The sequence below is a fragment of the Pinus tabuliformis genome, chromosome 2_2 (assembly GCF_031772625.1).
Source record: "Pinus tabuliformis cultivar Carrire ecotype Pingquan chromosome 2_2, CPIR1, whole genome shotgun sequence".
NCBI classification, from domain to species: Eukaryota; Viridiplantae; Streptophyta; class Pinopsida; order Pinales; family Pinaceae; genus Pinus; species Pinus tabuliformis.
The window spans coordinates 1141071191-1141094447 of NC_142300.1; the positions used below are offsets into that span (position 1 = coordinate 1141071191).

Sequence of the window (23257 nt, forward strand, 5' to 3'; positions counted from 1 at the left end):
GTTTCTTTGGCATTGGGTGGACGTTTGTATATAATGTACACTATTTTTTTGACTAAATGATATAGAAGGATCCATACATGCTTCAGCAAAAAAAAAAAAAAAAACATGTAACAATTAAACTATAACATTTAAAATTCTATTATTTTCTTATTTTAAATATAAACTTGTGAATTTAAAAGATAAAATAAATTTAATTATTTTAAATAGCAATTTTAAATCCATTTCATCACCATACTTACCAAAATAATAATAATAATAATAATAAATTATTTTTAATTAATATTTAGAGAAACAAATTCAAAAAAAAATATTTATTACTTCAATTCAAATCTCAACTATCCCAACTCCACTAAAAAGCACTCTTTGATTTGTGGCAAAGATGTTTAATCTGGATTTAGAAAAAAGATCTTCGAAAATATTTAATTTGGTTTTAAAAAAGTAGGTTGTGGGTTAGATTTTTTTGGTTGACTATTAAAAAATTTTAATTTAATTTTTTTTATTTCTTGGTCATGGATTATGTTTTTTGGTTTACTGTTAAATAATGATGAAACCATAAAAATTAGGTAAATGATTTCCAAATGATGTCTATACCAGAGAATATATGTAAATGTAAAATGTTAGGATATTCCGACACATAGGGAATAGTTAAGTTCAACTTGGTCTAGTATAGAGTTAGGTATAGAGTTAGGTAAAGTGTGTTTCTTTACCGTTGTACATTTTGTAACTTACAATCCGACGGTCACGATATGTAGTGATCCGACGGTTCACTCTTTCCTCGGTATTACCGACACTTGATCTGTGGCTTGACACCCGATTGGTCCATGAGTTCTATTTAAAGCGCATGGAGGGTCATTGTTCGGGCAATCCGTCCATGAGAGAAGCTTATGTAAATTTTCATTCTTTGATTAATAAATTGCCTGTAGTAGCCACGTTGGCGCAGGCCGTGGACTGTTTCCCTCTTTGAGGGTTTTAACCACGTCAAAAATACTGGTGTATTGATCTGTGATCTGGTTGTGAGCGGTGTCCTTTTAGTGTTCTTTCTGAGGAACTTACCCTGTAAATTCCTACATGGTATCAGAGCTATTTGAGGGCCGCGTCCGTTGGTGATCCAAATTTGAAGCCAGTAGAACTGCATGCGGCTGTCGTTTCTTAGATCTACTGTTTCTGACTGCTTTCGGGCTTTCGGGAGAGACTGCTCTGTTGTGTTCGGAGCATCTGTTCCAGTGAGGAACCCCTTTCGTTTCACGCGAAAAGGTTTCCGGTAGCCCTAGCTGCGTCATTTTTAAGATCTGGAGGTATACAGTCTTTATTTGCAGTTTACTATTATTTTCTCTCTGCTTATTTCGGTTTCGGTTTATTTAGCTTTTTTTCTAACCGGATCTATACCTTTCATTTCTGTGTATGCTCTTTGCCCTGCGACTCTGTGCGATCTGGGCAAATCAGAAACAGAAAGGAAGGATTTTTCTCATGTGTATGCTCTTTTCCCTGCGCCTTAGGGTGATCTCGGAAAATCAGAAACATTGAGAAAAATATTTAGTTTCCGGCCAAAGCTAACTTTGAGCCGCAAGGTTCATTTTTTGAAAATATCTAGTTTTTTGGCTAAAGCTAACTTCGAGCCATAAGGTTTGTTTTCTTTGCATGTCCGTGTTGGGTTTTGTGTTTTGTGTTTTGTAGGGAAAAAGAGCTTTCTCAAGCCAAGCACGCAAACCAAGGCCCCCCCCCCTCTCTCTCTCTCTCTCTCAAATTTTTTGTATAGATCAATTGGTTCAAAGCTATTTTAAGAGAGTAGAGGTCTTGGGTTCAAGTCTCCATTTTGTGGGGGCGGATTTTTTTCATTCCCGCACATTCGCGCACTTTGCCGGCAACTTCAACAATTTTTTTTCAAAAAGCCATAACTTCTTCATCCGGAAGCCTTTTTCAGAGCCGTTTTTTTTAAAACAGCCTATTTTTTCGAGATCTATCCATTGGAACACTTACTTTCAGCATCTTCAGCTTCAGTTTTTTTTTAAATGGAAAGTCCATGCCAAGTCATTCTTGACAGCACTAACTACTTCCAATGGATATCCTACATGGAAGATTTACTTAGAAGTAAAGGTCTCTACAGAATAGCCAGAGACCAAGAGAAGAAACCAAAAGATGAAGACAAGGCTGCGAAATGGGAAAATAGACAAGATCAACCACGTGGTTTGATAGGGATGTCTATTTCTCCTGATCTTAGATTCCATATTGCAGAACTTGAAACTCCTCATGAAGCATTGGAACAAATCACTAAAGTTTTTGGGATTAAAAATGAAATTAGAGCCCATCAACTTGAAAATGAGTTGCTTACATTGGATCCTAATAATTTTTCTTGCATTGAAGATTTCTTGTCCAAATTCAAGACCCTTAGATATCTCTTGGAAGGTGTTAAGGTAAGAAAGAAGATAGTAACCTTATTTATTCCATCCTTACTAAGTTGGGACCAGCCTACTCTGTATTTGTTTCCACCTTCCATTCTACAAGGGAAGCTTTCATTTGTCAAGGAAAAGACTACAAGGCCCCTTCCTTTGACTCTTTTTGTGATTCTTTAATAAGAGAACAAGAAAAACTCTTACACCTTGGTCTTCTTAATCTTGGAAACTCTTCCAAGAAAGCGTTAGCCGCCCAGCAGCAACCAAATTCAAAGAATCCTAAGAAGTCATATCCTAAAAAGAATGGTCCTAAACCAAACAAGGGTCCTAAGCAAACTCAGCCTCAAAATGAAAGATCATTTCAGCAAAATGATAAGACCAATAAAAACAAATGGAAGAAGACTGATAGACATTGTAACTTTTGTAATCGAGATGGCCACTTAGAATCTAAATGCTTTAAGAAGATGGAAGCCTTGGAAGCCACAATGAAGAAACATAACATCCATGTGGAGCATTCTTCAACTTCAACTTCAACTTCATCTTCAGGAATGGCACTTTTTGCATGTCGCTGTCAATCATCTCAGTCTGGTTATGCATTAAATGTATCTTCTTCTTCTCATTCTCATGAGTGGCTCATTGATTCTGGAGCCTCTTATCACATGGCCAAAAACCAAGCCATGTTTTCTTCTTTAAATGATTGTAACACCAAAAATATATATGTTGGTGATGATAGATCTCTTAATGTTGTAGGGACTGGAACTGTTCATCTAGACAATGGTCAGTTTAATGATGTATTATGTGTTCCAACCTTATCCTGCAACCTTCTATCTGTATATCAGATAACTCATTTAGGTGAAGGAAAAATTATTGAATTTTCACCTCATGATGTTGTAATCAAGGATCTAAGAGATCCTAAACAGATTCTAGCTACTGGTATTATTCCACAAGGTTGTATAAGTTTCACAACTTTGGGTCATCAAATCTTCCCTCAGTATTTGTTGCTCATAATGATGAAGTGAGCAAACTTTGGCATGAGCGATTTGGTCACTTGAACTATCACTCCCTTCAGCATCTATGTAAAGAAAATATGGTGACAGGTCTTCCTATTGTATCTTGCAGAGATGGTGTTTGTTCCGGATGTGTACTCGGAAAACATCATCGGGACAGTTTTGACAAACGTGCCTTTTGGCACGCCTCAGCCCCTTTATAGCTTGTGCACAGTGATTTATGTGGTCCACTTCCTGTTGCTTCATTCTCTGGCTGCAAGTATTTCTTAACTTTCATTGATGATTTCTCCATACGCACTTGGGTATACTTCTTAAAACTCAAGAGCGAAGTATTTAACACATTTTTGGCCTTCAAAGCCTTTGTTGAAAAACAATCTGGACATCAAATTCTTAAGCTAAGAACTGATAATGGTGGAGAATATGTTAAAAACACATTCATCAACTTTTGCACCGAAAATGGAATTCAAATGCAACATACTGTTCCATACACTCCACAACAAAATGGTGTAGCTGAAAGGAAAAATCGCACCTTAAAGGAAATGGCTAATTGTATGCTGCAATCTAAAGGACTCGGTCTTAGTTTTTGGGCCGAAGCAATTAATTGTGCAAATTATATAATAAATCGCACTCCTACTAAGGCTCTAAAGAATATCACTCCAGAAGAAGCTTAGAGTTCCATTAAACCAGATGTAAGTCACTTTCGTGTTTTTGGAAGTGAAGCATGGGCCCATATTCCAGATGAAAAGCATAAAGCTTTAGAACCTAAGAGTGAGAAATGTACTTTTGTTGGATATTCTGAAGATGTAAAAGGTTATAGACTTATTCCATTTAAGTCCAAAAATGTTATCATTAGAAGAGATGTAAAATTTGATGAAAATAAATCGGCCTGCGAGCCTAGTCCGGCGGATGTGCCACCTCTTCCTATCTCTTCTACTTTTGAAAACATTTCTTCTTCAGATGATGAAAGTGAGGATGACAATCCTCCCCCACCTTCTCAGGATCCTCAACTTCCACGATGGGTCCGTGCTACTCGGGATGCAGCAGGTGATCTTGCCGGTGATCCTACAGATCAGCGACGTACACGTTCTCAGTTTGAAAGAGCCTCTTCTTTACTGGCTCAAGCTCCAGTAAATCATGATCCTGACACTTTTGCAGAAGCTTCAGGCCATCCACATTGGGAAGCAGCTATGAATGAAGAATATCATTCATTGTTGGCAAATGATACATGGGATCTTGTTCCTCTACCAAAGGGACGCAAACTTGTTAGATGTAAATGGGTTTACAGAACCAAGTATGGACCAGATGGGAGAATAGATAAACATAAAGCTCGTCTTGTTGCTAAGGGCTTTTACAGGTTGAAGGCATTGACTACACTGAAACGTTCTCCCCTGTTGCCAAAATGAACTCTATCCGCCTTGTTCTTTCCCTTGCTGCCTCTTTAAAATGGGAAGTCCATCAGATGGATGTTAAATCTGCCTTCTTGCATGGGGACTTGCATGAAGAAATCTATATGGAACAACCCATTGGCTTCATCCAAACAGACTCCAGCCTTGTATGTCGACTTAAGAAATCCCTTTATGGTCTCAAGCAAGCTCCTCGGGCTTGGTATGCCAAAATGGATAGCTTTCTTTTAGAATCTGGCTTTCCTAGGTGTTATTCTGACAACAATGTCTACACCAAGAAAGTGGGCAACTCTCTTATCATCCTTGTTCTTTATGTTGATGATCTTATTCTTACTGGTAGTGATCCCAACCTTATAAACCATGTGAAGTCCAACCTTAAAAAGAAATTTGAAATGACAGACTTAGGACACTTACACTATTTTCTCGGTCTTTAAGTCTTGCAATCCAAGGAGGGTATTTCCCTTTCCCAGTCCAAGTATGCTTGTGATATTCTTCGTCATTTTCACATGGAAGACTGTAAGCCAACCCCTTCTCCCTTTCAGTCTGGAGTCAAACTTTCAGTCTCTTGTACTTCTCCTGAAGTTGATGCTACCTTGTACCGTCAACTTGTAGGAAAACTCTTGTATTTAACTCATACTCGTCCTGACCTTTCCTTTGTTGTTGGCCTTGTTGCTCGTTTTATGCAAAACCCCTGTGAAAGTCATTGGAAAGCAGCTAAAAGAATACTTCGTTATGTTCGAGGTACAGTACAGTTTGGGATTCATTACAGTGCCAAAGCAGCTCCTCTATTAGTTGGTTTCACTGATTCTGATTGGGCTGGTGACCCTGATGATCAGAAGTCTACTGCCGGTTATTTCTTCACTCTTGGTTCAGGACCTATTACATGGGCTTGTAAGAAACAGGCTGCCATTTCTCTTTCGTCAGCAGAAGCAGAGTATCGTGGTGCCGTGGAAGCTAGTAAGGAAGCCTTGTGGCTTCGTCAGATCCTATCAGAGTTTGGCTTTGAGCAGCAGCATCCAACCACACTTTGGTGTGATAATCAAAGTGCCATTCAGCTATGCAAAGATCCAGTCCAGCATCAGCGCAGCAAACACATTGAACTACACATGCACTTCATCAGAAAGCTCATTCATGACCATGTTCTTGAAGTGCAATATTGTTCAACAGATGATCAGGTTGCAGACATCTTCACAAAGGCTCTCACAGAGGCGAAGTTCACTAAACTTCGATATATGCTTGGAGTTCAGGAAGTTGTCACTAAGGGGGGATAGGCTCTAGTGCCTCCTTCCTTCTCCTATTGTGTCATATTTGTAAATCCTTCAATCCTATCCCAAGTTGTTCTTAAGGGGGGATGTTAGGATATTCCGACACATAGGAAATAGTTAAGTTCAACTTGGTCTAGTATAGAGTTAGGTAAAGTGTGTTTCTTTACCGTTGTACATTTTTTAACTTACAATCCGACGGTCACGATATGTAGTGATCCGACGGTTCACTCTCTCCTCGGTATTACCGACACTTGATCCGTGGCTTGACACCCAATTGGTCCATGAGTTCTATTTAAAGCGCATGGAGGGTCATTGTTCGGGCAATCCGTCCATGAGAGAAGCTTATGTAAATTTTCATTCTTTGATTAATAAATTGCCTGTAGTAGCCACGTTGGCGCAGGCCGTGGACTGTTTCCCTCTTTGAGGGTTTTAACCACGTCAAAAATATTGGTGTATTGATCTGTGATCTGGTTGTGAGCGGTGTCCTTTTGGTGTTCTTTCTAAGGAACTTACCCTGTAAATTCCTACATAAAAAATCTAAATATATTACAACAATTATTATTTCAAATCAAAGTATATTTTTTCCAATTCAGCAATTTTAATTTAACAATTTTATCAGCCTCTCTTTACAGCTTTTGAGGAAATTTCTAATAACACATCATACCTTATGCATATACAATATCATAAACAACCACCCATATACATAGAAATAAAATTTTAAATCAAATTTAAAATTGATCCAAAGTCATCCATATAAGTCAACGAGGCACAGGTACAATTTTCTTTGAATTAGATTCAAATTCAAATGTAATACATGTTACCTTATGCATATATAATATCATTGAAGACCGCCATATACATAGAAATAATGTTTTAAGTCAAAATTAAATTTGATTCAAAGTCTTCTACACAAGTCAACAAGACACAGGTGCAGTTTGCTTTGAATTAGATTCAAATTCAAATCTAATTCTTTCTAATACTTATTCTTTCTTCTCTCTCCTCGTCCCTCTTCAATAAATTCGATTTACACCCCTTTTGAGAAATCGATCTATACTAGTCTTGAATCTTCAGCCTCCATAAGGAAATTGAACACCTACAAATAATAATAATAACCCAAGGCAACCATTGCTGGTGAAGAAATCATAGTGTCAAACAAATTTCCCCAGAAACACAATTAATTTTAATTCTCAAAATATTACTCCACTCTCCTTTTCTCTTTTTTTAATAGCCACCCCTTCTCAAGAAATTTTCCCCTATATCCCCCATAAAAATAAGTATCTAAACTCCTAACTCTAAATAAAATTTTCCAAATAGAAATTGTGGTTGGTTCACCCCCATATAAACTTGTTATCCAATTCATTTGACCAGTATTCTGTTGAAAGAAATTACATCACCCACAGAAGAGGAAAGGATGCATGATGATTTGCAGGGCCGCTTTGTCTGCCTTCACCAAAATTGTTCCCGTGATAAAATAAAATATCAGGATTGTGTCCCCCCCATAGTATACCTCCGATCCCTTTTCTTTTGGAGCGGGATCGAAGCTTCTAAATCGTGTCACTTTAGGGTTTCTAGAGTAAAACTCATGAAAAATTGAACCTATTGTAGGCATGTACTAGATCCAATTTGCCACTAACTCTTAAGACTGAGATTTTCTTTAATGGAATCATGATCCTAATGGTTGCAGTGCAAGCCTAAGCCTTCTCAAACAACCCATTACTTCTCATTGGGGTCCCGTTAATTGAATCTACTGATTATCCTTCCTGGAATAGGTCAGTGCAACCTTGCCTTGCTTCGCTGATACATATGTCAATCTAAGAGACCATTTGGGTTCCAGTGACTGATATAATTAGCTGCCATGCTACCATGGTCTCCTTCCTAAGATTCATACTTGCATTTACCATTATTGCATGCCTCCTACTCCTCCCTAACCTTCATACTTGTATTTTACTAGTATTGCATGCCTCCTACTTGTAATCGAACATGAATATGCCTACTCTATTTTAGAAGAAAACAAGGATTTTGAATTACATATAGGCAATGTCATTGATGGCAATCTCATGCTATCTATAATAGTTGCAGGGGGGAATCCCACAACATACATGAATTTAATTTTCAATGCATAATTGTTTCACCATATCACTCCATATGGAGTCAATCCAAAGTGTGGAGAAAATAAGTCAAATATCCCTTGGCCATGCAATGAGTTGAATAGGCATCTATCTCCCCAACAATGATGTTCTCAATCTCATCTGCAGCCACTGAATAGACCTAGGACTATGTTGCATCCTTAGCTGCGTTGTCTAGATCCGTTGGCACTACCCTCCAGCCGCATCTCAACTATTTTCTTAGTCAACGAGGGGCCCGTGACCTTCCAAAATCGAAATTTCCTCCTTTGTTGGCTCTCTGACTCCAAACATGGACCATACTTGGTCAATAAGGGTCTGGTAACTATATTCCACCATCGACTGAGTCTCGTGGACATCTTCAACCTTAATTATTTCCCAATCAATATGTTCACTATCTGTCTTCATAGCACATATTTTTTATTAGAACCCCAATCCAAATGGCTCTAACTAGAATTCAAAATCCATATTTTTAGAGGAGATTTGCAGTTCGAATCATGCCAGCTGTGATTACTAAATTCAATCTGTGGTCCAAGGTATTGGTTCTAAGTGGTTTCGGACCATGGTATTGAGTAAGGCCACTCAAGTATTGAATATCTAATGAAGAGAAAGATATAGAATTCTGGTCATTGGGTTATGGTGCATAGCTGGATCCGAATCAAGGAGGAACCTGAGCGCTTGAATAAGGATAAGTTCTATTGATGGGTCAAGATCTTAAGGCTTGAAGAGAAGTATCTTTGTGTGGTTTTGATATTTTATTAGCGCATGTCGTAATCTATAAATCTGATGATCTAGGTATAACTGATGTCTGAATAGTTGTAAAGGTTAAATCATCTTTTACAGATTTTTAGGTAGGTTCAGGATAGCAAAGGCGCGTATACACACTGGTTCGACAATTCAAAACAGCGTATATGCAGGTTTGCCTTCATATAACAATGTATGAATGTAGGTTCGACACATTGAAGTAGCGTACGTCTCATAAAATATGTTTTAGCTACTTCTGTCTATTGTTTTAGTGTTCTGGGTTCTGGTTACTGTTACTGTAGTCTAGTTACAACATTTAGAAAAGTGATTGTTTGATTCAGTTTTGGTTGGTGCAAAGGAGAATGGTTAATGCAGATATATTTGATGTTTGATTGATTTTATTGATTGATCCAGTCTGAAAATTTATGACACACGGTCCCTGGAAGAAAACAGAAGGTTGTAGCCTTCTGTGGGTCAGCACCTACGTACTAGTAAACACATCAACTAGTACAAGAGCTAAGGGGGTTGTAGCTCCCTTCCAGGAAAAGCTGGAGAATGAGAGAAGGTTTTAGCCTTCTACAAGAAGAAGCCTGCATACTGGTATAAGGTTGCACCGGTACAAAGCTTGTAAAAAGAATTTTCTTATTAAAGAAAGATAGAGACGATTGCAGCAGGTGGTTTTCACCCACATTGGGTTTCCACCTTATGTCTTGTGTTCATGTGTGTGATTTCCTATTTTGTTTACTACATCTGATTAATGGTTATATGGTTCTGATACACAGATTAAAGATCAACTAACTAAATTATAAGTTTGCAAGGTATACGCTGGTTGCTCTAAACACAGTTGCGTATACAGGCAAGTTTAATTAACAAAAGTTGCTTATATGAATCTATTTATGGAAATGAAATATTGTTAAATTGCTAATACAGATTCACCCCCCCCCCTATTGTTTCTATACATATTAGTATAGATGTGTGAGATTTTATTTTTAGTATGTGAATTTTTTTTTGATCCTGTGTGTAGATTTGTTTGTTGTTTGCAGCTTCTTCAAGCATCGTCAGATCCTTTCGTCATCTTGCTATCTATAAAGTTTTGTTTGTGCTTATCTGAACGGAACCTGTAAAGGAGTTAAATTCATGCCTTGATGGTTTTGTCAAAAACGTGTCGACAAACTATACATGCTGCTACATGGATCTGGACTTGAGATATGGATATGAGATCTGGTGTGGGGGAGTTTCAAGTGGCCAGTGATATATGTAAAAAGTGTTAAAATTGGAGGCAAATCTCAATTTTTTTCTTCCATAGGGAAGATATCTCTGTATCGGATGTTTCTATTGTAATATTGTTTCAATCTCAAATTTTGGAGGTTGCATTTTAAACATATTGAGGTTAGTCAACTCAATATGCGAGTGTAAATTTGTTGGAATTGACCACTCTAACAAATGCTTTGTGAAGAGGAAAAAACTCCAAGATAAATATTGAACTAGATGAACAACTTTTGACGTGTGCGAATGAACGAAGTGGTGACTTGTCTATGCTTCGATGACAGTTAATAGTTTGATGAGATGTCTTTGTCAAGTAGTTTTCTATTTCTTTCAATTATGGCTATAAAAAGGTGGTGGTTCTTAAACTAGAAGCCCCAGTGTCTGAAACATCAATTCTTGTGTGTTAGTGAGGTCAAGTTGTTTGATGAACTTTTGAACACATTTAATGTCTAGACCTCCATCCTAGCAACTAATGGATCGACAAAAGATAAATATCTGACAGATGGTGGTTGTTCCATATGATGGCTCATTGCTTGACGACTTGTATCATGGAAGCCCTGACGAACCGAGTTGTCAATATTGTAATATTGCAAAGTTCATCAATGATGGTTAGAGGTGGTTACATTTAAATGGAGGTCAAGTGATAGCTCGAATTTGTGGTGGTGAAAGAGCATTGTTTGCGAGATTCCAAAGTGGATGTGAGTGCTAATGAAGAGCAGTCATACAAAGATTATCCTTGTTGTTGTAATATGTGTTTTCAATGTTTTCCATGTAAGCATTTTGTAGGGTATTGGAGGTATTGCTTCCATGTGTTGTGAGTTGTCATTGTGAGTTATCAAGTGTTAGTCTAGAAGCTATTGATTCATATGTCATGAGTTGGAGTCATGATCTATAAGTGTCAAAGTCAGTGTGTTATGTTGTAATATCCCGAACAACGAAATAATCAATCAATCTGGCACACCTAGGTGTTCTAGTTAAAATTAATTGCAAACAAAACACTAAAAACAAGGGGATTTAAAAATGCAGCATTTATATATATTAATAACTGAAGGAAATGGTACATGTCCAACAATAAATTTCAAGCCCCTGCAATCGCATCCACAAATGGTTATCAAAACAAAAGACAAATGCATTGAAGCACAATCGTGGACCCTGGATGGATCCACCAGATAAAATAACACCCATGGGGTTTTCATCACTAGGATCAAACTGGAACTGGCCACGCCAAGTTCTGAAGAAAAATACAACAAGATAAATAAACCTGAATGATCCAAATGATTAGCTTCTATCCCCTTTATAGGTTTGATGGACTCTCTAAAGACCCTATTTTATTATTTTCCCTTGAAAATCGAAGCCAAATACCAGGGGTTAATACCATGGGAAAATTCCACGGTAAATACCATGAACATGTTCGTTCATTTTGACCAGATTAAGAAAGGGAATATTATAAATCTTCCTGCCCAAAGATTTCTTACCCTCAAGCAATTAATTGATATCTTCAACGGAAGCATTGATACCAGGATCCCATACAACCTAGTGTGTTATTCCATACCTCCATGCTACATGATCCCAAATGGATCCTTCGGTACCTGGATCCCAAAAAATCCTCTTACTAATCCTTCCCTCGATAGATTCATCTGGATCCCAAACAATCCTCCGACCAATCATGGCCCCAATGGATTCTCCTGGATCCCAATACCACCTATGTCCTAGGACCTGTGGGTTATGGTACCATCTCAGCCCTCCACCACTGCCCAAGCCAAAGGGCCTAAGCTACAATATGCCCTTGGCTTTGAGTGTCCTCCTAGGAATCAACCCATCAATAGAGTACCAACTCATAATTTCTCGCCAATCCATGCCTTGCGAAGGTTGAATACTTGCAAATCTACTATGTTGATGTTGTTCGGTGCTCAACTCATGCTATTCCACTTGGTCAACCAACATAATTCATTTGGAGAACTCTGCCCTGCTCTTCCCAATGTATAAGGGGGGGTTGGTGGTGTTGAAAGACTTATCTATGCACTCTTGTAGAAGGCTCCTCTGGAACTCCCAAATGTACTCCTCTTGTTGCCTTGTGAGGGACTTGAGTCATTCCTCAACACTAAATATTTGGGTCGTTGATTTGGTACATACCCCTATGAACTCCTCAATTTTTCTATTCTCTTGTAAGATATTGTCTCGGACTGTCCAAATTCTTTGCGTCAACATCATAAGATATATCTTGAAATGCATGATCCTTTCCCAAAAGTCATCTACTGGAAATTCTTCTGCCCTACTGAATGTCTTTGTATATGTCCGCGTCAGATTCCCCCATGACGACAACTTAAACTTGAACCTTTGACCGACCCTTTGGTATGGTTCATTTTTCACATTATGTCTATCATGTTTCTCCTCATGATCATGCTCATCATGTTGGTTCACTAATGTCGACTCCTCACTCAAATTTCCCTGGCCTCCTCCATCTGTGAAGACAATATGTTGTTCATCCTCTCTAATTGTTGAACAAAGATTCACTAGTGGACTGCTACCTATACTTGATTGTTCATATTCTTTATGGACGTCCCCCCTGGAGACCTATGGACTCATTTGTATAGGAATCTACCTCATCAATATGATTAGGTAGAATTCCTCATGCACTTCCAATTACTTGTCATCTTGCAAGTCTCCCTGAATAATATCACCTTGTTGCTCACCATCCTGAAGATCAATAGACCCAACTACTAAAGACTCCCCATGATCTAAAGGAATCTCCTCCTTTTTTGTCTTTGTTGCCTCTTTCCTATCACGTGGACATGAACGGTTAAGGGCCCAAGGTCCCTTGCAGATAAAGCATAGTCCTCTCCTCCTTAGTTCATTCTTGTTGTAGGTTTTGTTCTTGCTTTCTCCATCAATCCTTCTGAACTCCTTCCTAGTCAGCACCCTTCTGAGCAATTTTATGTTTTGTTTGACCAACTTCTCGACTAGATCATAGGAAACTTGTGATACCATTGGTTCGTTCCTTCAAATGGTCAACAATTTGGATCTTAGTATCTTGCATACATTGGCATCTTCTTTTAAGAACAAGGACACAATATTCTGCATGCATGTCTTGACATGGTCTGAGTGAGTAGATGTAATACTGGTGTATAAGTTTTCTAGCCATTGAAAGATCAACTCATCACACTCCAAATTCGGCATGAATTGACAAAGTTTAACTCTACCATCAGTTTTAGAATTTTGTGCTACTTTTGAAAGGTAGGAAGCATGATGTTGTTCAACCCTTGAAGGCTTTCTACAATTAGCTACAATTTCTCCCTCATGATATCATTGTTGTAAGGTGGTAGCGGCGATGTTAAAGCTATGATCCTGCTGAGACAAGAGGTAACTATGAGTCTAGCCTTTTCACAAGAATGCTCCAAGAACATTCGTTGTATCAAAGCAATCATTGATGGCTTCAAGGCCCAACCTGAGCTTTTCCAATTTGATTGCTCTATCAGGGACATCATTATATCTAATGTGTCCAACCATAAGAGTATATATTTAGAGTTTGTATACTGAAATTTGGATCCAAGTTCAAAGAGACACTTGCTTTTTACATATTCCTTCTTGATGTCCTTTAACTATTGAAGGATAGCATGAACCTTTCGAGAGAAAGGCTTGTTGTTCTATTCTTGCTTCTCATCTGTAAGTTGTTTCCATTTTTTATCCGAAGAAGTATTGTAGCCCAGAGGATCGACTAATGTATACCATGTTGATTTATGAGGTGCTTCCAAAAGTAAAATGATGACATTTTGGCTATGGATTATGATACTTAGCCTTTCTTTTCTCTCCTTGACTCTCTTCAATAAAGTCGATTTACACCCCTTTTGAGAAATCAATCTATACTCGCTTTGAATCTTCAACCTCCATAAAGAAATTAAATCCTACAAATAATAATATAATTGAATACAACCATCGTTGGTGAAGAAATCAAAACCTCAAACAAATTCCCAAAAAACACAATTAGTTTTAATGCTCAAAATATTTCTCCACTCTCCCTTTCTCTCCTTCCTTTTTTTTAATAACTACCCCTTCTTAAGAAATTTTTCCTTGTATCTCCTTCAAATAAGTATCTAATCTCCTACAAATAAGTATCTAAGCTCCTGAATCCAAATAAAAATTTCCAAACATAAATTGTGGTTGATGCACCCCCATATAAACTTGTTTCCCAATGCATTTGACCAGTTTTCCACTCAAAGCAATTACATCACCCACATAAGACAAAAGGTTGCATGATGATTTGCGGGGCCGCTCTGTCAGTCTTCAGCAAAATTGATCCCATGATAAAAGAAAATATCGGGATCGCGTTCCCTCCACAGTATACCTCCAATCAAAAGCGTGTCACTTTGGGGGTTATGGAGTAAAACCCATGAAAAATTGAACATCTTGTAGGCTTGTACTAGATCTGATTTGCCATTGACTCTGAAGACCAAGATTTGCTTTAATGGAGTCATGATCCTAGTGGTTGCAGCGCAAGCCTAGGCTTGCTGTAACAGCCCATCACTTCCCATTGGGGTCCCGTCAATTCACTCTAGTGACCATCCCTCCTGGAATAGACCAGTCCAGCATTATCTTGCTTCGCTGATATATCTGTCGATCTAAGAGACCATTTGGGTTCTGGTGGCTAGAATAATCAGTTGCCATGCTACCATGGCCTCCTCCCTAAGCTTCATACTTGTAGTTACCAGTATTACATGCCTCCTACTCCTCCCTAATATTCATACTTGCAGTTACCAGTATTCCAGTATTGCATGCCTCCTACTTGCAATCAAACATGGATATGCCTACTCTATTTCAAAAGAAAACAAGGATTTTGAAATACATACCAGCAATGTCACTGATGGAGATCTCGCACTGTCTGTAGTAGTTGCAGGGGGGAATTCCATAACATACACGAATTTAATTGTCAATGCATAGTTGCTGCACCATATCACTCCATATGCAGTCGTTCTAGAATGTGGGGAAATTAAGTCAAATCTCCCTTGGCCATGCAACGAGCTGAATAGACGTTTTTCACCCACAACAATGATGCGCTCAAGCTCCTCTGCACCCACTGGGCGGATCTGGAACTGTGTTGCGTCCTATTTTCATTGTCTAGATAGGCTGGCACTACTGTGTTGCGTCCTTATTAGAATCCTAGTCCAAATGGCTCTAGCTAGAATTCTAAATCCGTTCTTTTAGAAGAGATTTACCGTTCGAATCCTACTAGCTCTGATTACTAAATTCAATCTAACTGGCTCTGACAATTATGTATTCTTGCTTCCATCTGGATGAAAATTTCATTCCTGATAGAGATTGTAGCATAGTGAGATATTGCATTCCTGATAGAGATTTTACCCTACTGAGATATTAAACACTGTAAATACATTTGACCTCCCTCTAAAATTATACAATTTTCCTTGTATAATTGCCTAATTTGGCCTCTTGTAGCTCCAATGAAATCAATCTACAGTTTTGTCAATAAACATTCTCAGTTCTGTTCCCTCTAAAATTATATAATTTGGTCTCTTGTAGCTCCAATGAAATCAATCTACAATTCTGTCAATAAACATTCTCAGTTCTATTCCCTCTAGAATTATACAATTTGGCCTCTTGTAGCTCCAATGAAATCAATCTACAATTTTGTCAATAAACATTCTCAGTTGTAGCTCCATTGAAATCAATCTACAGTTCTGTCAATAAACATTCTTAGTTTTGTTCCCTCTAAAATTATACAATTTGGCCGCTTGTAGCTCCATTGAAATCAATCTACAGTTCTGTCAATAAACATTCTCAGTTCTGTCTTCTCAGTTCCCTAAATTTGACCAAAGAGGCCTCTTGTAGTTCCAATGAAATCAATCTAAAGTCCTGTCAATAAACATTCTCAGTTCCCTAAATTTGACTTCAATTTTTGGTGATAATGCTGCATCTTGGCCTCTAAAAAACCTTTCTAAAGTGATAATGCTGCATCTTGGCCTCTAAAAATCTGATCTACAATTCTGTCAATAAACGTTCTCAGTTCCCCAAATTTGACCTCAATCTTTGGTGATAATGTTGCATCTTGGCCTCTAAAAATTAAATAGACTCGTCCTCCCAAAAATTAGACAGACTCGCCCTCCCAATATGTGAGAAATTCAGCCTCTGTGAATAAATATTCTTAGTTCCCTAAATTTGACCGCAATCCTATCTACAATTCTGTCAATAAACATTCTCAGTTCCCTAAATTTGACCTCAATCTTTGGTGGTAATGCTGCATCTTGGCCTCTAGAAATTAGACAGACTCATCCTCCCAATATGTGAGAAATTCAGCCTCAGCCTCCTCGGAGGAATTGCTCTTGACCCAATTAGAGAAGATTCTCGACCTTCTAAGGGAATGAACACACCCTCCTGAAATTCGACCCCCAATCTGGAAATAAATTCCACCAAAGTTCCCTGCATCAAAACCCCCAAATAACCTTGCAAATAATTTAGAATTTGCCAATAAAATCCTCACGCTGGCAACGTGCACAACTCTGATACCATTGTAATATCCCGAACAACAAAATAATCAAAATATGCCACATCTAAGTGTTCTAGTTAAAAATAATTGCAAACAAAACACTAAACGCAATGGGATTTGGAAATGCAACTTTTATTTATATTAATAACTGAAGGAAATGGTACATGTCCATACAAGAAATTTCAAGCCCCTATAATGGCATGCACGACTGCTTATTAAAAGAGAAGACAAATGCACTGAAGCACGATCGTGGACCCTAGATGGATCCACCAGACAAAATAACAGCCAGGGAGTTTTCGTCCATGGGATCAAACTGGAGCCAGAGAAAATAACATCCACAGGGTTTTCGTCGCTCGGATCAAACTAGTGCGGGAGAGGCCAAGTTCTCAAGAAAAATAGAACAAGATAAATAAACCCCCATGATCCAAATGGTTAGCTTCTATCCCCTTTTATAGGCTTGATGGACTCTCTAAAGAGTCTATTTTATTATTTTCCCCAAGGAAAATACCATGGGCTCATACCATAAGAAAATACCACAGTAAATACCATGGACATGTTCTTGTCCATTTTGACTAGATAAAGAAAGGGAATATTGCATATGTCTTATATATTTGTAATTGTTGTGATGAATAAATGTATCAAATAATTTGTGTGTGTCATAATGTGCTCTCTCTATTTTTCTAACAAATACAACTAGTGCAATTATATAAATTAAATAGTTGGCAGGCATCAATATCCATCAATCTATAATAAGCATCTAAACACTTATTTTATGATACATCTCATTGCTAAAGTAAATAAATAAAAAAATTATAAAACTAACTAACTCATAAATTTATTTTATAATTTTATAATTATTATTAACTATAAAAGAGGGTTATATGTAAATTAAACACACACACATATATATATATATATATATAATATGGAACAAGATTCATAATTTAGAAATAAGATTTATTACAATACCATGATTCAATACTATAATTTGTCAATACCATATCCTAAAAACAATAAATCGTATTCAGAAATTTATATATTTATTAAAAATTATGAAAATATTATATAAAAATTAAACTTATACTATCTATTTAATAATTAAACTAAAATTCTAAAACTTATTTTCCTAAATAAACGCAGGTATAACTACAATAATACATCATACCTCATGCATATATAATATCATCCACGACTGCCCATATTCATAGAAATAAGGTTTTAAATCAAATTTAAATTTGATTCAAAGTCATTCACACAAGTTAAGCAGACATGGTGCAGTCTTCCTTGAATTAGATTCAAAGTCATACATACAAGTCAACTTTGAATTAGATTCAAATTCAAATCTAATATTTGTTAACCACTTGTTTCTAGGTAGTTTAATTAGATTGTTTTTGTTTAAAATTATGAAAATTCCCATTAGATTTTCATAAAATCTAAATTATTGTTAAATTACAAAGTCCTGAATCCATTTTCAGTATCAAAAACATAATTCAAACACATAATTCAAACATTGTTAATGGAAAACTTTTTAAATTTTTTTTTATCAAAATTCCAACCCTTTTTAACCATCCAAACAATTTTTCGAAAAAAACGTTTCCCTTTTTATTCGTCCATTTATAATAGTTAATAAAATCTACTTTGCCCAATAGGGCTCGCTTATATCCCAACTTTACATAAGTATTTTGTTTAATATAAAACTAAAAGAAGGGAAAACAATAAATACGCACGGCTAATTTTTGCCCCATAATCACCTGAATATCATCAAATTCCACATGGATTTCGCTTGTAATCATAGAAATGCCATTGAATCCGACATACATCATTAAATGGAGGCCATAGATCGTGGGTGAGATGCAACGACATGGCTCATGGAACCCAGACGTTGGGAATCCAAAAGTTTAATTTTAGTGAGATTTTTTGGTAGGTGATTTTCGTTTAATTTTAGTGAGATTTTTTGGTGGTTTTTTTTTTTTTTTTTTAATCTTGAAATTATAAGTTTGATGAGTAATTTTTGTATAATAGAAGTGCTTCAAAGTGTTTTTTGGAATATTGAATTTATATATAATCAAAAACCAATTTAAATAATACAAATCAAAATTGCACTTTAAATTTGAGACATAAAAAAATCTAAAAAACTACATTAAAAACAATTCATTTTATAATAAATATTAAAAATAAATAAATAATTTAATTGACGCAAATTAAAATTTCACTTAAAATTTGAAGCATCAAAAAAAAATCCAAAAAAAACTATATTAAAAACAACTCCTTTTATAACCAATATTAAAAATTGCAGCAATAGAACCAGAGTTAATTCGCTGGTCATGCAAAAGTTAAATTTAAACAAATACTTGATGAGTCATGCAATCGCTGGTCGTTAAATTTAAGTCATGCAATACTTAAATTCACATTTTGGATAAAAAGAAAAACCCTGGGAGATCAGTTTGCTGACGGAACAGCTGGCTGTATCATGCAACAGCTTCGGCCTGTGTTCTCTGGGAAGCTATGCAAAACGTAGAATGAGCAGAATCCCTCAAATTCTTTCTTGCCATGTAATCCGTCCAACCTTCGATCAACACAAAAGATCCGCTGCTTCTCCATCGCCGTCAGTCCAATTCTTGGCCCTCCAATATTTCCATTGCCATCACCATCCATATCAATTATCGAAATCCTGCATCCGTTGCCTTCAGTGATATCTCGCTTTTGCAATGAAGTGAAGAATTCCAGACATGTCTGGGCTGAATGAATTGGAATAATTAAGCGACTGAAATTTCTATTTGTTTCACTGGCAGTCAAAGCTTTTGAAAAACCTGTCGTCAATGATATCAACGTTTGGCATGCTATCGTACTACTAGAATCCATTTTTTACGTGTTTTATTTACTAGTCAATGTTAGGCATTAAATATGAAGTATGAGATTTTTCTATATATCTCAAAAATGTTTTTCTATATATCTCAAAAATGAATCCTCTAATAGCCCAAATATGCAAATGAATTCTCTTCCATTGATATGGCAACCTTCAATCTTAAAATGAATCATCTCATTTTTATATATGGGTATGGACTGTTTTATGGAAATGGGTGTTCTTCTGTTTTAAACTGAATTCATTTATGCCCATGTCATGTTCCTGCGATGGGAATTTTTTTTTTCATTCTTATTTTCTTTCATTTATTAGAAATTGTTATTTGTTCTGGTCTGATATGCATTTCCAATTCTTACAAAAAATTTACTGTTTGGAGAAAGGGAGTGGTATATTTTCACTCTCAGGGAGAGGAAGTATCCAAATGGTTCTCGCCCCTACAGGGTTGCTGGCTTAGGATACTGGAAAGCCACAGTTGCAGATAAAGCCATCACTGCTAAGGGCAGCAACAGGCATGTTCGCATCAAGAATGCTTTGGTTTTATAACCTAAAGGAAACAAGACTAATTGGATTATGCATGAATGTTGCCTTGCTAATTCTATTCCTGTATATTCATGTGTGTCAATAGACATTTTAGGTGTTGCTTGGTTTAAAACACCTATCAGGTTGGATGCCATTATGGCCTCGTAATTACAGCGCCCACATCAGGTAGACTCTAGAGGATGAATGTAGCTTTGGAAAAATCAATTTGGGAAATAGGGGGTTGTTTTCTATATTATAGAAATCAAGGGTTTTCTAATTTAATCCAAAGGCTTTCAATAGGGAAAGCTATAAATATCAAATATTATTTTTGTTTTCCTCAGTCCAGTTTAAAAATGAGGGCTTGTGATGGGTTTCAGTGATGTAAATTTAGCTCAAAGTCATTTATTTTCTCTTTTGGTTTATCCATATTTCTGATGAGGAAATTACTTCTTGTTGTATTTGGATGATTAGGTACTTTGTCGAATATACAACAAGACGAGAAGTACGGAGAAGTTAGCTAAGGAGAAAGAGTGGTCCTTGGAAGAAGCAATGAAAAATTCCATGAAGAAATTGATGAAAAGGTGCTAGGAATACTACCCATGAGGAATACTATAATGAACTCGAACATTGAGCATTCATAAAGAACTTCACAAGATTCAAATAAATCTGCCCCATCTCCAAATTGCGGAATGATCTCTACCCATGATTCAAGAACTTTTTCCATTACATCCATGAGCTACAACTCAAACCCCATTTTTGAGCAGAATTTGAAAATTTCAAATGCTAGTATTGCTCTAATGGACCTTCCAGGACTTGTCCCATTTTTCAACTGTCTGACTAATCACAGGACAAATTATGATTCAACATATTTAATTCCTCCTATTCTGCTCACTGATTCAAGTTGTTCCATGTAATCGTTGCATGATCTTAAATCTGATTAAGAAGAAGTGCAAAGAAGCTATAGGTTGGAAGAATTGATGTTGCAGCAGCAACAACAGGAGGAGAATGCTGGTTTGAACCAATCAATGTTCAAATTTGCCTTCGAGCGTCTACAAAACCCATTCCCACAGTTAGACCAAATACAACCTCCCTCCAACAATGATCCTTTCCAAGATTACTTAGCCATCCTCACATCTCCAAGATACTTACGGAGGTGCTCTTATTAGAGGGATTGGAATTTGATTCTAAGTTACAGGTCGTCATACAAGAAAAGTAATAATTAGAAGTTAGTGTGTATAGATGTAGTAGAATTTTTTGAATTGAAGCAAAATTCATTCATTCTTTCTCTGACAGAGAAATTTAGTGTATGTGCAAGCCTCCTTTTTTTTTTTAATGCAATTCATGCAATATACTCCCCTGAGCATATTTTAATTTTGTTTTATATCTGAATTCACTAAAATTGTTTCACATCTCATAATTCGCTTATATGATTACATATTTTAGACCCTAACACAATGGTACCATGTAGCCTGATTACTATTTTTCCAAAGTGATGGTTACTGAGTAAAAGGGGCAACAGGTGGCTCCATGCAAATGGGGCAGGTAGTCTCATGAATATCCTCTCTGAATGATATTATAGTCATATCGACATGAAACAAAATTCTCAATAAGGGATTTCACTTTGGAACTTTTAAGTAAGGTTATAATTTAGAAGATTAACTTGTATACAATTTGGCAGGAACATTAGAGAGCAAGTCAATTTTATTTGCAGAATAGAAAAACAGTAAACAATTGGGCTATTAAGTGCTTGAAGACAAATTTTAATTCTGGAAGAAGCCAACCACAACAGTCATCTAAATCGATACAAAGTAAAAACCCATACAACAATTAGTTAAACAGATACAAAGGGAAATCCCATAAAAAGAAAGAATAAATATGAATTTTTCTCCTAATACCAACTAACTACTGAACTCTGGAAACTATTCTTAGAATAGTTACATTGGTTAAAACTTTGCATAGTATAGTATTTCTGAAATGGGAGAAGGATTATCTAATGGTAGATAGTAAAATCGATACAAAGTAAAAACCCATACAACAGTTAGTTAAACAGATACAAAGGGAAATCCCATAAAAAGAAAGAATAAATATGAATTTTCTCCTAATACCAACTAACTACTGAACTCTGGAAACTATTCTTAGAATAGTTACATTGGTTAAAACTTTGCATAGTATAGTATTTATAAAATGGGAGAAGGATTATCTAATGGTAGATAGTAAGCAGTGGGAAATACAAGAGTGTTGAACACTGCGTAGTGGCCAATACAAATCTGAGTCAAATGTCAATCCTCATGTTTTTTATGCCACATTCTGATGTGTTAATTTTTGCCACCCTATAATTGATCGATGAAGCCCATCCTAGCCTGTACAAGACTATTAAAGTTGGGGAATATGTGACTGGCTATACAAGCCAAGACTTTCATTGAAAAGGCCCTCTTGATGCTGTTCTTATGGATGAGGCAAAGCAACCCAATGTCTAATCGTTCAATTACATTTCCATAATATGTGCATAAGATGTGTACACTATGTTGTAAGTTTGAATGGAAAGTATAAAAAAAAAGAAAAAAAGGAAAGAAATTTACTAGTTGTATATACAAAATGTAATTTCTCTTCATTAATGAAATTATGATTGTTCCTATGGGAAAAAAAAAAATTATTTATTATGAACAATATATCAATAAAATGTACTCTTTTAATGTGTATGGTGAAATATTTTTTTTATTTGAAATATTCTATATACACAAAATTTAACTTATAGAGAAAATGTTCTTTTCACTCAATTCTAGTCATACAATTTCAGGCATACATCTCCAATAGTAACTAAAATAATAATATTTTATTGAAACTATTTACATGTAGATGAGGAATATCCAACCATAAAAAAAAAATAACAAATAACATTTAAGCGGAAGCAAGATGGACAACAACATAATTTTATGCTAACCCAGATTTATGGTGGACAACAAATCACCATCTATTAACCTAAGAAGCAAATGTGTGGTGAGGGAATTGGACAGAAGAGATGATTTTTTGGAGGGTTGTGTTGAGTAGTTAATTGGTGAACAACTGTGGAAGAACAACAACATAACTGAGCGCAAAAGTTTTTAGGGAAATGAGTGGATTCACAAGTGTTCAATATGGTCATTAAGGCACAATACTTCAATGGTGGAAGGCAGGATTACCA

General features: G+C 36.3%; 1 pseudogene; it reads left to right on the plus strand.

The window, feature by feature from the left end:
• The first annotated feature begins 19746 nt into the window (after positions 1-19746).
• LOC149197421 (uncharacterized) lies at positions 19747-21242 on the plus strand (annotated as a pseudogene).
• The last annotated feature ends 2015 nt before the right edge of the window (positions 21243-23257 follow it).